We start from the raw sequence: 13846 nt of genomic DNA, 5'->3' as shown, positions 1-13846 counted from the left end.
AACTGGCTATCATCACAATCTTAGTGATTACATTTCTATTGCAAATATAAACAACTTCTAGGCCGACGATATATATGCATCTTGCATTATTGGTTATAATGTTACGGATTAAACGTCTATCACAACGTCAGAAATGAAAGGACCAATATCCACAGTGCAGCCACAACGAGAAGTGCATTTATCCTATGCCTGTCAACTGTGCACACATGGTGTAAAACAATCTTACCCGTACCCAAACACACGCGTGTGGCATCGTGTGCAAATTGATTTTGTCCCCCCACACCAATCACGATCACGACACAGGTTGAAATATCAAAACAAACTCTGAACCGATTATATTCATTTGGGGACAGGTCGAAAAGCATTAAACATTTATGGCAATTTAACTAGCTAGCTTGCAGTTGCTAGCTAATTTGTCCTATTTAGCAAGCTTGTAATTGATAGGTAATTTGTCCAATTTAGCTAGCTTGCTGTTGCTAGCTAATTTGTCCTGGGATATAAACATTGAGTTGTTATTTTACCTGAAATGCACAAGGTCCTCTACTCCGACGATTAATCCACACATAAAACGGTCAACCGAATCGTTTCTAGTCATCTCCCCTCCTTCCAGGCCTTTTCTTCTTTGGACTTTATATGGCGATTGGCATCTAAACTTTCATAGTATTACCATGACAACCGACGAACTCAGTTCGTCTTTCAATCACCCAGGTGGGTATAACCAATGAGGAGATGGCAAATGGGTATCTGCTTCTATAAACCAATGAGGAGATGGGAGAGACAGGACTTGCACCGCATTCAGCGTCACAAATAGAACTGACTTATATTTTAGCACTTTGCAACGCAGACGCTTGTTGGCACACGCGAGCAGTGCGGGTGCAATGATTGAATAACATGTATGTGTACATTTATTTTGCAGTGCGCGAGCGGTGTGTCAGCATGTTATAGCGATTATATTTCTATTGCAAAAATACTTGTAGGGCGACTGCTAAAATGCTTGAGGGGGCTTAACTAGGGCTAGGCAGATTAGTGACGGGGCTATAGCCCCCCCTAGCCCCGGTGTAGCGCCGTGCCTGCTCAGGTGTTTCCCCATTTACTGTGCTACAGATAAATCAAATTAAAGGAGAGAAGACATAGCTAGCATGGTTTCTCACAGATAACACTCAGCAGGAACATCACTGCCTACCACTCAATGTGTATGTGTGTATAATCAGTGTGTGTGAATTAGTATGTGTGTGTGTGTGTGTGTGTGTGTGTGTGTGTGTGTGTGTGTGTGTGTGTGTGTGTGTGTGTGTGTGTGCATGCTCGTAAGAGAGATAAATGTGAGGCGCTGTGACTAGGGCTCCATTAATTAAGGATTATGGGAGGAGGTAAAAATAACCGTGGAGCGGAGCTGGATAATGAACAAAGCACGGGGGAGGAACACAGGGAGATGGGATGTGACCTTTACCAACATGAATATGAAAACATCATCAAAACAATACGCCATCAAGCTCTGCCTGCACCCATCTTGTCGTGCTAGGATGAAAAAGCTGTCAAAACCTTTCCCCGACGTAACGGGACTACGCAGTCATGTGTGAAAGACACTCAGTAGATTACTGATGGGATGGGAAGCGTGGGGCTGGCAGGTTTACCAGAGAGAACATGGCTGGAGAGGTTTCTCAGGCCTCTCAGCCATACTAGTGTTGTAAATTTCTGCCACTGCTAGATTAGCTCCTCGTGGGTCAGTAGCCTAGATCTAACTGGGAGAGTGTGTGTATGTGTGTTTCTGGGGCTCCTAAGAGTAGGCTGGGGTGCCAAGACAGGCCGAGGCCCCAGAGCCCAGACCACAGGCAGGCTGACAGGGGACAGACAGTTGGCAGGGCTGCCTGAGACAACAGCATAAACAACCATGAGGAGTGGAAACCCGATCCCTCACAGTGGAAAAAACCCTCAGCGCACCAGGCAGGCAGAACAGCAGAGAAAACACTGCCATTATACCACCTCATTCCACATGGAGCCTCTCTGGCTGGGGAGCAGATTCACAGGAATCCTGGCCTGACACACACGTCCTCTCTTGCTCTATGGGAAGTTGATTGGGAGCATTCCGGGGACCAAACAGAATTCTAATTTGTCCTGGTTCAGCAGTAGCAGTGGCATGAGAGGAGCCGCTCCCTCAGATCCCAGATGAATTATATATCAATGAGCAAGATGAAAGGCCTCTAACAGCACAGCACGGCAGTTTGAGAGCTGGGGCGGGGCCTGGGGTGCTGCTATGCACCCCCAACTGCCCACTGGGAGGTGGCTGGCTAAAAAGGGTACAGCCAGGGATCCACCGTGTGTGTGTGTGTATGGCTGGACGAAGGGAACCAATGAGCTGGAAAACACTGTGAACGTCACATTCTAATGAGCTCAGAAGTTATTTCCCAGCGCCAACGCCCCCCTGGGGATCTCTGTATAACTTTGGAACATGTTCTCCAACCAAGCACACCAGCAATTACAGCCACAGATGACCTGGAGCAGGCTGGCTCCACTAAATATGCTCGTTCCTTCTGAATACATTCCACCTCCAGCTCGGTCGTTCAGTCGCTCCCTGGTTTCCCCTTTCTATCCTCTCTGCAATGTTGTCCTCCCATACATGTATTCTCATTGCTACTAAATTAAATCACCATTGGCCAGCCCTGAGCCCCACATATCCAGGGCAGTCCCCTCCCTCAGACAGACACACTGTGTCCACAGCCGGCCAGCCCTGAGCCACACAATGGAACAATCAATACTCTCATTAGACAAAGTAGACCTGCGCCAATTAGTGGTTTGGACTAGTGCCATCCAAGAACCCTTCCACTGAATCAATGACACTGGTCAACAAATATGGCAGTTTCCAATGACTAGGCTACCTGCATGGCTAGTCAGAGGGGATGTGAATGGATTAGTATGGAGTGTTTCTCTCTGCTGCCTGCAGTGGATGCTAATGCAGGTCTGTTATACCCAATTCACATAGGATTTGTGGTACATTGCATGAGAAAAGAATTGGGCAATGTTTATATGGTCCCCTTTGAAATAGCCAAATGTTTACCACATTCTTGTCACCATTCGCCTTTCATATCACCATTGCTTTTGCCAGGAGGAAGCAAGAGACATTAAACTTTGACCCTGTTGTTGTGATCATCAAATCAAAGTTTATTTGTCACGTGCGCCGAATACAACAGGTGTAGACCTTACAGTGAAATGCTTACTTACAGGCTCTAACCAACAGTGCAAAAAAGGTATTAGGTGAATAGGTAAGTAAAGAAATAAAAACAACAGTAAAAAGACAGACTATAAAAGTAGCGAGGCTACATACAGACATTGGTTAGTCAGGCTGATTGATTGAGGTAGTATGTACATGTAGATATGGTTAAAGTGACTATGCATATATGATGAACAGAGAGTAGCTGTAGCGTAAAAGAGGTGTTGGCGGGTGGTGGGTGGGACACAATGCAGATAGCCCGGTTAGCCAATGTGCGGGGGCAGTGGTTGGCCGGCCCAATTGTCATGGTAACCTGAGTGACAGCAAGCTCGTGAACGCAAATTCCTCCGACAAGAATATGATTACTACGTCGGTTCGTCTGTGATACCGGAAATACCTTTCAGACAAATAAAATGCGTTGGCGGTATCGTAAAGTTGGTGGGAAAATGTCTTGGTATGAAAGGGATATTATTCCCTCCTCGGTGAGGCTAAAGTGTCACTGAGCTGTGACTGGGTGCCCATGTTGTGTGTGTCACTGGGCAGTAAAACTCCACACGTGTCAGGGGAGAAGATAATTTTTATTTTTTGATTACGAGACAGAGGATGTATCCCGTTTGAATAATAAATGTAGATGCACAAGCAGAGAGAGAGAGAGAGCGCAAGGGAGGAGATGGAGAGGAGAGGGAGAGCAAGAGAGAGGAGAGAGAAAAAAGGAGAGGAGAGAGAGGAGACGGAGAGCGAGAAAAAGCAAGAGAGGAGAGGCGGGTGAGAGAGAGGAGAGAGAAAGAGAGAGAAAAGGGAGAGAGGAGAGAGAAAAAGGAGAGAGTAGAGAGAAAGCGAGAGAGGTGGAGAAATAAGCCTACTAGCTATAAGCTCACAACATGAGATGGAATAAAAACAGTCTTCCTTCCCCCTCCTCATAGCTGACTACTAGACGATGTGAGGAGCAGCCACTCTGAATTCAGAGCACATAGCCTCACGCTACAGTGCATTCTGGGAAGCCCTCTCCATTAGCAGCGCTGGAGCGGCATACACACACAGGCCTTGTTCAAGGGAGCAGATGGAATTGGGAGGAGGTGGGGGAAGTAAAAGAAGCCCCACTACCTTCCAGTCAAGATGACCTCTTCCTCCTCAGGAAAACAGCTAAGCTTGGAGACAGCTGCACAGCACACGACAGAGTTATATATATTTTTGAACATTTTTATTTAACCTTAACTAGGCAAGTTAGTTAAGAACAAATTCCTATTTACAATGACTGGCTACCAAAAGGCCTCCTGCGGGGACAGGGGCCTGGGATAAAAAATAAATACAATATAAATATAGGACAAAACACACATCACAACAAGAGACTACACTACGTAAAGAGAGACCTAAGACAACAACATAGCAAGGCAGAAACACATAACATGGTAGCAACACAACAACATGGTAGCAGCACAACAACATGGTAGCAGCACAACAACATGGTAGCAGCACAACAACATGGTAGCAGCACAACAACATGGTAGCAGTACAACAACATGGTAGCAGCACAACAACATGGTAGCAGTACAACAACATGGTAGCAACACAACAACATGGTAGCAGCACAACAACATGGTAGCAGCACAACAACATGGTAGCAGCACAACAACATGGTAGCAGTACAACAACATGGTAGCAGCACAACAACATGGTAGCAGCACAACAACATGGTAGCAACACAACAACATGGTAGCAGCACAACAACATGGTAGCAGCACAACAACATGGTAGCAGCACAACAACATGGTAGCAGCACAACAACATGGTAGCAGCACAACAACATGGTAGCAGCACAACAACATGGTAGCAGTACAACAACATGGTAGCAGCACAACAACATGGTAGCAGCACAACAACATGGTAGCAGCACAACAACATGGTAGCAACACAACAACATGGTAGCAGCACAACAACATGGTAGCAGCACAACAACATGGTAGCAGTACAACAACATGGTAGCAGCACAACAACATGGTACAAACATTATTGAGCACAGTCAACTGCACAAAGGGCAAGAAGGTAGAGACAACAATACATCACACAAAGCAGCCACAACTGTCAGTAAGAGTGTCCATGATTGAGTCTTTGAATGAAGAGATTTAGATAAAACTGTCCAGCGAACTGAAAAGACGAGCAACCCAGGGATGTGTGTGCTTTGGGAACCTTTAACAGAATGTGACTGGCAGAACGGGTGTTGCACGTGGAGGATGAGGACTGCAGTAGATATCTGAGATAGGGGGGGAGTGAAGCCTAAGAGGGTTTTATAAATAAGCATCAACCAGTGCGTCTTGCAACGGTTATACAGAGATGACCAGTTTACAGAGGAGTATAGAGTGCAGTGATGTGTCCTATAAGGAGCATTGGTGGCAAATGTGATGGCCGAATGGTAAAGAACATCTAGCCGCCCGAGAGAGCACCCTTACCTGTCGATCTATAAATGACATCTCTGTAATCTAGCATGGGTAGGATGGTCATCTGAATCAAGGTTAGTTTGGCAGCTGGGGTTGAAAGAGGAGCGATTACGATGGAGGAAACCAAGTCTAGATTTAACTTTAGCCTGCAGCTTTGATATGTGCCGAGAGAAGGACACCTGTGGACAGAGTTTTAGCCTGCGCTAGGTAGTGGAGACACAATGGCAACACTCACATTCTGAGCTTGTACAGAACCGTGGACATCTTGGAGAGCAGCATGGCCGTGTCATTCCCTGGGGCAGCACTGAACCAGACTAGCACCATTTGCCCTGGTGCTCCCTCCCCCACAATGACTGCAGAGCAGAGCAGGCCTCGAGGCCAGCTGGCACAACGCTCCTGGAGTAAATATCAGTAAATTGGGAAAAGTAATGACTGCAATAAAATCACTTTAGTGAGCCTCGCTCCCAGCAGCCAGTATTGGGTCTGAGTGCTTTTAAGAGGCTCCGAGCAGACTTCCTCACTGATTTTAATACAGGCCTTTAATGCAAGTGTTAACATAAAGCCAACCCGTTCACCACTTTAACCCAGGCCTCCTCCATTATTCCTGCAGAATGTACTATGTGGAATACCATACATCTGTACCCAGTGAGAGACTGTCTGGCCCGAGTATTACAGAGGTAGAACGAGGGGAAGGCTGACACGGTGATATCACATCATTTCTCACAGGAGCTATTTGCATTCAGTAAGAAGGTGTAACGTTCTTCTGTTCACTGTTTACGTCAGTGCGATGCCAACAGGACACAGCTCTGCTGTATGGTTCCCTATGGGGGTGGCTGGCTGGGCTGAAATGGCTCCAGAGTGCTGAAGCCAGTGAACCAGGGCTGTGTGGGCGGCTTCAGCGGGATATCAGGGTCTTTGGGACACACTCACTCCAGCTATGAGCGGAGTCCTCTGTGTAAAAGAAAAGATCTGAGTCACAAGACTTCCCCGGCGGAGACGGTCAGCTGAACATGGCAGTCTGTCCACACACACACACACACACACACACACACACACACACACACACACACACACACACACACACACACACACACACACACACACACACACACACACACGAGGGCTTAGTGTCAACAATGACTTCACAAATCCAGACCAATGTTTTCCTTTGACAACCATACACCAAAGAAATTGCTCTCTTGCACTCCGGGCCAAGAAATGTGCTTTCCTTCAATCTGTTCCTTGGTTGGCTGTGGTGGGAAAACACTTGTATAGCTGTGGCTGGTGTTCCCCCTTCCCATAGTGTCTGTATTTGAGCCTTGCGCCTGCTCCTGGCCCCAGAAAGGACAAAGAGCCCTGGCTATTGAGCCCTGGCCTGATTTAGCCCAGGCAGGGAGCAGCAGTGTTTGGCCCCTATTGGGTTTCAGCTCAATGGCTGGACAGGCTTCTCTGTCACAAAGGCCACTCTGTTCTGGAGCCTCATTGGGGGAGTAGGAAGGCCGTGACCCCTCAGACTCAGAGAGGGGGTTGATGAGGATGGTAAAAAGGGGGGGGGGGGGGGGGGGGGTTGACAGACAATTTGGCTCAAACCAGTGCATTGTGGATCTCTTCAACTTATTTCTCTCTCCTCTTTTCCAAGTCAATAATTCAAATGAACGACCTGTCCAGCAGAAACCTGGTGACAGTACTTACCAGAAAGGCCTTGAGGGACCCCCCTTTCCAGCCAATGACGTGTCTTTTGGACGTCAACATTTCAAGCTGTGCCTATCTCTTCATACAATTTGACAATTCATAGTATCGTCACGGTCAGACTATTGTCAATTTGTCGTTAGGGTAACTTTTAATATGTGTGAAATTTGTTTCAATATAGTTTAGGTATAGTTTTGATGGGCCATCTGCGCAGGCTGGCTGGCTGTGAATAACTGGTGGTGAATGAGGGGGGGTGATATGTCCTCTTAAAAAGGCGTATAACAAAAATTACTGTTGGCGACATTAAGATTCTAACAACGACAGTGTGTTGTTATATAGACTTATTTAGGAAAAGTCAAGGACGGGGGTGGGGAGGGGCAACTATAAAAACGGGAGAGTAATTAAACATGCAAATGAGTTTTGAGTCCACATGACGTTGTCAGCTTTTCCAGTGCTAAAAGCACACACTTCCTCATTCGCATGGATTCTGTAGCTTGCACTTTTACACACCCTGCTATGGCCTGTGTTGGCCAAACTTTTAACCCCATGACCTCAAATATAAATTGAGTCAAAAGACCAGCCTGACTTATCACATCAATGGAGGGAAAAGACATGAAAACACCAGAGTGTGTGTGTGTGTGTGTGTGTGTGTGTGTGTGTGTGTGTGTGTGTGTGTGTGTGTGTGTGTGTGTGTGTTTGTTCCAGCTCTGCACTCCTCTGAATGGAAACTGCAGTAATGGACAGAGGTGCAGGCCTGAGGGGGATAGTTCTTCCCTTTTTCACAGGGCATCACCACTCTGTCTGTAATCAAAGCTGCAAGACACTTCCAGACACCAACTCCAACCAGATGTATGCAATTTAGACAATTAAAGCTTTCCCCTAACACTCGGCAGCTCTACCGCAACACAGGCACTGAGCAGCCTGAGCCTCACATAGTCCCTGCCTAACCCAGTTAGCTGAAGGGGAAGAGAGAGAGATCAGCTCTCTCTCATTATGTACCCGTGTCTCAGAAACATCCAGCCCCTAAAGTATGTCTGAAAGCTTTACACAGCAGAAAGAGAGGCAAGAGACAGGCAGGCCTCCGTGCACTGCACTCTCCCTCTCTCCTTCCCTCTTTCAGCCTGGAATTTCCTGTTGATGGCCCACTGCTAACGCCCCACTCACTCTCATGGAAAAATTTGACAAGCTGCAAACATGTTCTCTCCACGAGCAGGAAGGTAATCAGCCAATCAGCGAAGAGAGGGAGGGAATGACAGAGTGGAGTGAGAAATGAGAAACGTGTCGTTGAGGGTTTTGGCGTACCAGGAGTTGCACCACACCGGCCCAGAGTCCTAATTACCCAGCCAGAGACAAGGCCTGGTAAGGCTGTAATGATACACCACTGCTCGTGATAGACACCTCTTGATAGCACAGAGATTAGGCCTCCACTGGTCTGGTCAGGCAGCCTGCAGCATGTGACTGGGCCAGCAGACATGTTGAGTATAGAGAGAGAGAGAGAGAGCTGCTGATATAATACAGCTCTATCAGATAAGCCAGGCCAGGGAGAGAGAGGGGGACGAAGGAAGGGAGGGAACATCAGGTAGGCTGGCCTGGGCTGCGATGGATAGATATGTGGGCAACAGATTGGATACGTTAGCTAGTGTGGAGGTAATTGGTTTTTGTTTGGGCTGGGTGGAGAAGAGAGCCGAGGACGGCGGCCCCTGGTCTTACCAGTTGAACAGCAGGGGCACGGGATCCACGACAGCCTGGGCGCTCACAGGACAAGGGGTGCATTGAGACTGGGGAGAAGGGAAAGATGATACACGCATGAGAATGTGCAGACTGCATACCCGGCCTCATGTTCCCTCCACAAAGCTCCCATTTTCCCCAACCTCCCACCTCCCTAGTGGTTTCCTGATGCTCTCCCTTCGCCCTCTGCATCTCTCTCTTATGTTCCAGTACAGCGTTGCTCCTAAATGAACTTGGCCAACACTGTGAAAGGTAGTCTAATACATTTCAGCCCAACTAAGGATGTAACGACGGGATGTTTTTAGAGAGGGGAGGGAGGGGGGGCTGCAGTGTTGTATATTTTGTCCTCCCATCTTTCCCTTAGTCGTTGCGCGGTTGAGTGACTCATCAAAATCCTCAGTATGCTCCTTACATCAAGAGGCACGCTCACACTGCCATAAAAGAAGACATAGAAAGGGGAACACAAAAGGACACACGTGCGCACGCTAACGGCTCCGAAAAGTAGGCCAGGGCATCTAGCTGTTCTTCAAGGCCTCTGCGTCATTTCTAAACACCTGTGACAGGCGTCTGCATCCAGCCAGCCTTCCATCCCCCACCACAAGACTCCTGTTTAGTGTTCCCCTGACACACATCTTTCCAGGCCTTCCCTCTTCAGTGTCGTAACACACACACACGATTGCATAACAGCATGTGGGGAGCGGGGGACCCTGTGCTGTGAGTGTGGGGGGGCAAAGGGAGAAGGCTGGGGCTCCACTCAGTCTCTGAGCAGAAGGCCACATTCATATGCAGATACTGGGGGCCATGTGTGGAGAACAGGAGAACTGCCTTCCCACACTGGAACCAATCACTCGTTCACAGTAACGCCTTCCAGGAAAACAGAAATGTAAACAAATAAAAACAAAGCAATTACGCACCTTCTTTCCACCCTTTGTGTTACTTAAAACAGGGCTGCCTTCATAAACAGTCCCAGACAAATATGAAGAGGGGTTTAAAGCAGATTTAAATCTCATCTGCTTGGCCTCAGCAGCCAACGGGTTAAAATAGATTGGGGAAAGTTGCATGGAGGCTCAATCTCAATTTGGCATAATGGTCCCATTTTTAAACTGTCATTTTGTCACTAAGATGGCAACTTTAAGAGCAGAGCACATCCACCATGGACAGCTCGGTGGGTAGTGTCAGTGCTAAACCAAATAGCAGTCAGAACCATTTAGAACAAAGCAATTTTCAGGTGGTGGCGTCTTTTTTTTGGCTTAACTCGTGGTATAAACCTGGGATGGGCAGTTAGGACTGGACTAGATAAATGTAGAGCCTTGGAATACCATGGCTATTAACTTGGGTTTACAGCCAAAACACGAAAGATTACTACAAGCTCTACGCAGATGCTAGATTGCAACACTCAATGTCGTTGTTCCACACAAAAGGGGCAGCTCCTTGTAATATGCTCTGGCATTCGGCATACTGTTTTTTTACTACCTGAAAATTGAAAACGCGCTGTAACATCCTTCCACAGCCATGGGGGCAGTGTTGTTTGGTTCCTTGATCTGATCTACAGGCTACATAGACTATTCATAAAAGTAGTCCTTTTGGCATTGATTACCAAATATAATCTCAGCAACTGTTCAAACAGTAAACCAAACAACAGGAATCCACCCCCAACCGTATTTTGTTTAGAAGTAATAACTTAGCCTGTAATAACTGATTACACAGACAGTGTGGTGAAGGCGGCGCAAATTCGCCTCTTCAAGAAATTTGTCTTGTCACCTAAAACCTTCACAAACTTTTACAGATGCACAATCAAGAGCATCCTGTCTGGCTGTATCACCGCCTGGTCTGGCAAACGCACTGCCCGCAACCGCAGGGCTCTCCACAGGGTGGTCTGATCTGCCCAATGCATCACCGGTGGCAAACTACCTGCCCCCTAGGACATCTACAGCACCCGAAATCACAGGAATGCCAAACAGATCATCAAGGACAACAACCACCCGAGCCACTGCCTGTTCACCCCCATATCATCCAGAAGGCGAGGTCAGTACAGGTGCATCAAAGCTGGGACCGAGAGACTGAAAAACAGCTTCTATCTCAAGGCCATCAGACTGTTAAATAGTCATCACTAGGCGGCTTCCACCCGGTTACATAATCCTGCACCTTAGATGCTGCTGCCCTATATACTTAGACTTGAAATCACTACCCACTTTAATAATGGAACACTAGTCACTTCAATGTTTACATATTTTGCTTTATTCATCTCATATGAATAAAGCAAAATATTCTACTGTAGATATATATATTTATTAATTCCTTACTTTTAGATTTGTGTGTATTGTTGTGAATTGTTAGATATTACTGCACTGTTGGACACCCGCAATAACATCTGCTAAACATGTGTATATGTGACCAATACCATTTGATTTGCTAGGCTGCCAACTAGCTAATACTACTAGCAAGGGATGGCGACTCCAAAGTGTCCGCTACTCCAAGTATCCCATTCCGCCCACGTACACGCACGTAGATCAACGGAGTGAAGCTTGTAGTAACCTTTACGCCTGGCTACAAACAAGAACATACCTTTGGGGGGCCTCTTATCCTATGATGTACATTTCTTGACATCAAACCGTTGGGTTCAGGTGTTAACTGTTCCAGCTAGGCAGTAAGAAACAAAATGTATCGGAGAAGGATGTGATTCCCATTAGAAGAAAGTCGTTTCCCATTAGACAAGGAGAATGAAAGATGGTTGTTTCCTGGAGTCCGGGGGTGGCATTAGCTTTTAGGAATACGCGTTATCAAAATGCAGACCATCTGCATTTAAAACCATTTCACCTGCATTTTATATTGAAAGTCAACCGTGTTCATTTCGCTTCAATAGATTGATGAGGAGAAAAACTACACCGGAGAAAAGTACTTCAGTCAAAGCGTTGTCTGCTGATCGAATGCCCGTTCGTGAATGCAGGAATCGTATTGATCAAGACAATAGTAAATATTTATCAGAGTGAAGTACAACTGAAGCGCACTAAATGAGTCCTTTTACGTCACGATTCGGAGCGAAATGTTCCTGAAGCCGAGCAGAAATGACAATAAGGAGCATTACAGATCTGCGTTTAAAAAACGCAGCAAAATATAGTTCATGTTTTCTTTTATTTCTGCGAGAAAAACACAGAATTCTAAGTTAACGCAACCCCCGGGAGTAACATGTGCGTTAGCTTGAGACATTGTAAGAGCTACTACCTGCAGTAGGCAGGGTTCTCCCTCCAGAATGAAACAGCAGCGCTGTGCTCCCTTCAATAACAAACCTCTGCCTCAACACAACCCACGGTAAAATAGGACCAACTCTTAGTGTTTCTAATGAATGAGACACTCAAGGAAAGTAAGTGCAAGATATGTCTGCACCCTATTTTTCCACTTCACATAGGCCTAAATTCTGCACCCCAGCCTGCTAAACAAATTAGGGAAAAATGAAATCAATTTCAAAGCACATTAAGTCTGTTAGTTTCGACCTGATAAGGTGCGAGCAGAGGCAGAGAGTGGGCCAGAGCTCTCTCGGGTAGGCCAGAGTCTCAGCTCCAGGTCTGTCACAGACGCAGTCAGCTTAGATCAGAGCAAACCCAAACTCACTGTACCGTGCCATACAGCCCCTGCCCTGGTCTACACAGCCCAAATCCCAGCTGGGGAGACAAACACACAGAGAAACTGTCCTATAATACATCAGCCAGTCACTCACTTTACTAGAGTGCATAAGTAAACACACAGCCAATGACCATCGTTTCACACTCGGATTCTTGGAGATCTAGCCGACAAAATTGGCAGTAAGTTACAGTACATTAGAGCAGCACAAACTAAGTAACAAGCTTTTCTGCTCCCATGTGATTTTAAGCCATCAACCATACAACACCCAGTGGAGAAGATCTCTACATTTCTAAAACAGGATATGTAGCCTATGCTTTCTGGTTGGTTGCTAGTGGATTTCAACAATTAGGTCAGAGTGAAGGCTGTGAGGGCTGTGTTGAGGAGAAGGGTTGTGTTTAAACATGACATGTTCCCTCTGCTTTGCATTCCTTGATTTTAGTTCTAGTACATTGAAAGGCCAGGTGAACATGAAACTCTGAGACAAACAGCATAGAACTTCCCATGGGGACTGGCCTGGCAAATTTCACACAAAACAACACGCTGCATGACGACATCATGCAGCATAATTCCAAAATGACAAAACAAATCAATCACGACAAACAGCTCACAAATCACAGATACTTGGTCAAAATAAAAGGCAGAGAAAAATGTATTCAAATTAAATAATGGAGCCCTAACCCAATCCAAACCACATTCATTCTCGCTCTTTCTTGCCTTCTGAATGTGAGAATCTGTGGCGTGCAAAAATCCGTGGGCATGTGAAACGTAGAAAAATGAGTCATGGTGACCTACATAGGCAGTGTGTGGAAGAGAGGGTTGTGCTTCTGCATATAAAAGTATTTACTTGGCTCCATTCTGCATGCACCTTCATAGGGGAAGGGAGGAGAAGAAAAACAGAGGAAAGAGAGGGGAGAAGGGGCTATGAATGAAGAGAAGGAGAGTTGGAGAGCAATAGAACTGCAATAACATTGCAGGGTAGAGTATTGAGATGACATTTGGGAGAGAGAATGGAGTGATTATCTGTGTTCTTTCTCCAACAGAACAGCTTGAGGAGGAGAAGACAGGGAACTTTTCATTTATTTTATTGAATAACCGAAACATACAATCTACTTGCAGTGAAGCCGCTCAACAACTACACCACACCAGTCATCCAACAGACTCCCATTCA

General features: G+C 46.4%; 1 protein-coding gene across 3 annotated transcripts in view; it reads right to left on the bottom strand.

The window, feature by feature from the left end:
• LOC139563012 (ankyrin repeat domain-containing protein 11-like) overlaps positions 1 to 13846 on the bottom strand; it is a 140168-nt gene that overhangs the window by 52432 nt on the left and 73890 nt on the right. For 2 of the 3 annotated variants that reach the window (XM_071381243.1, XM_071381245.1), the window contains exon 3: positions 9040 to 9107. The exons of the other annotated variant lie outside the window; for it this stretch is intronic. The gene's annotated coding sequence lies outside the window, so the exon portion shown is untranslated. The remainder of the gene's footprint in view (positions 1 to 9039; positions 9108 to 13846) is intronic. 3 annotated transcript variants of the gene reach the window in all.

This window comes from Salvelinus alpinus, chromosome 33, assembly GCF_045679555.1.
Source record: "Salvelinus alpinus chromosome 33, SLU_Salpinus.1, whole genome shotgun sequence".
In the NCBI taxonomy this organism is placed as follows: Eukaryota; Metazoa; Chordata; class Actinopteri; order Salmoniformes; family Salmonidae; genus Salvelinus; species Salvelinus alpinus.
This window is presented reverse-complemented; position numbering and strand designations above follow the sequence as displayed.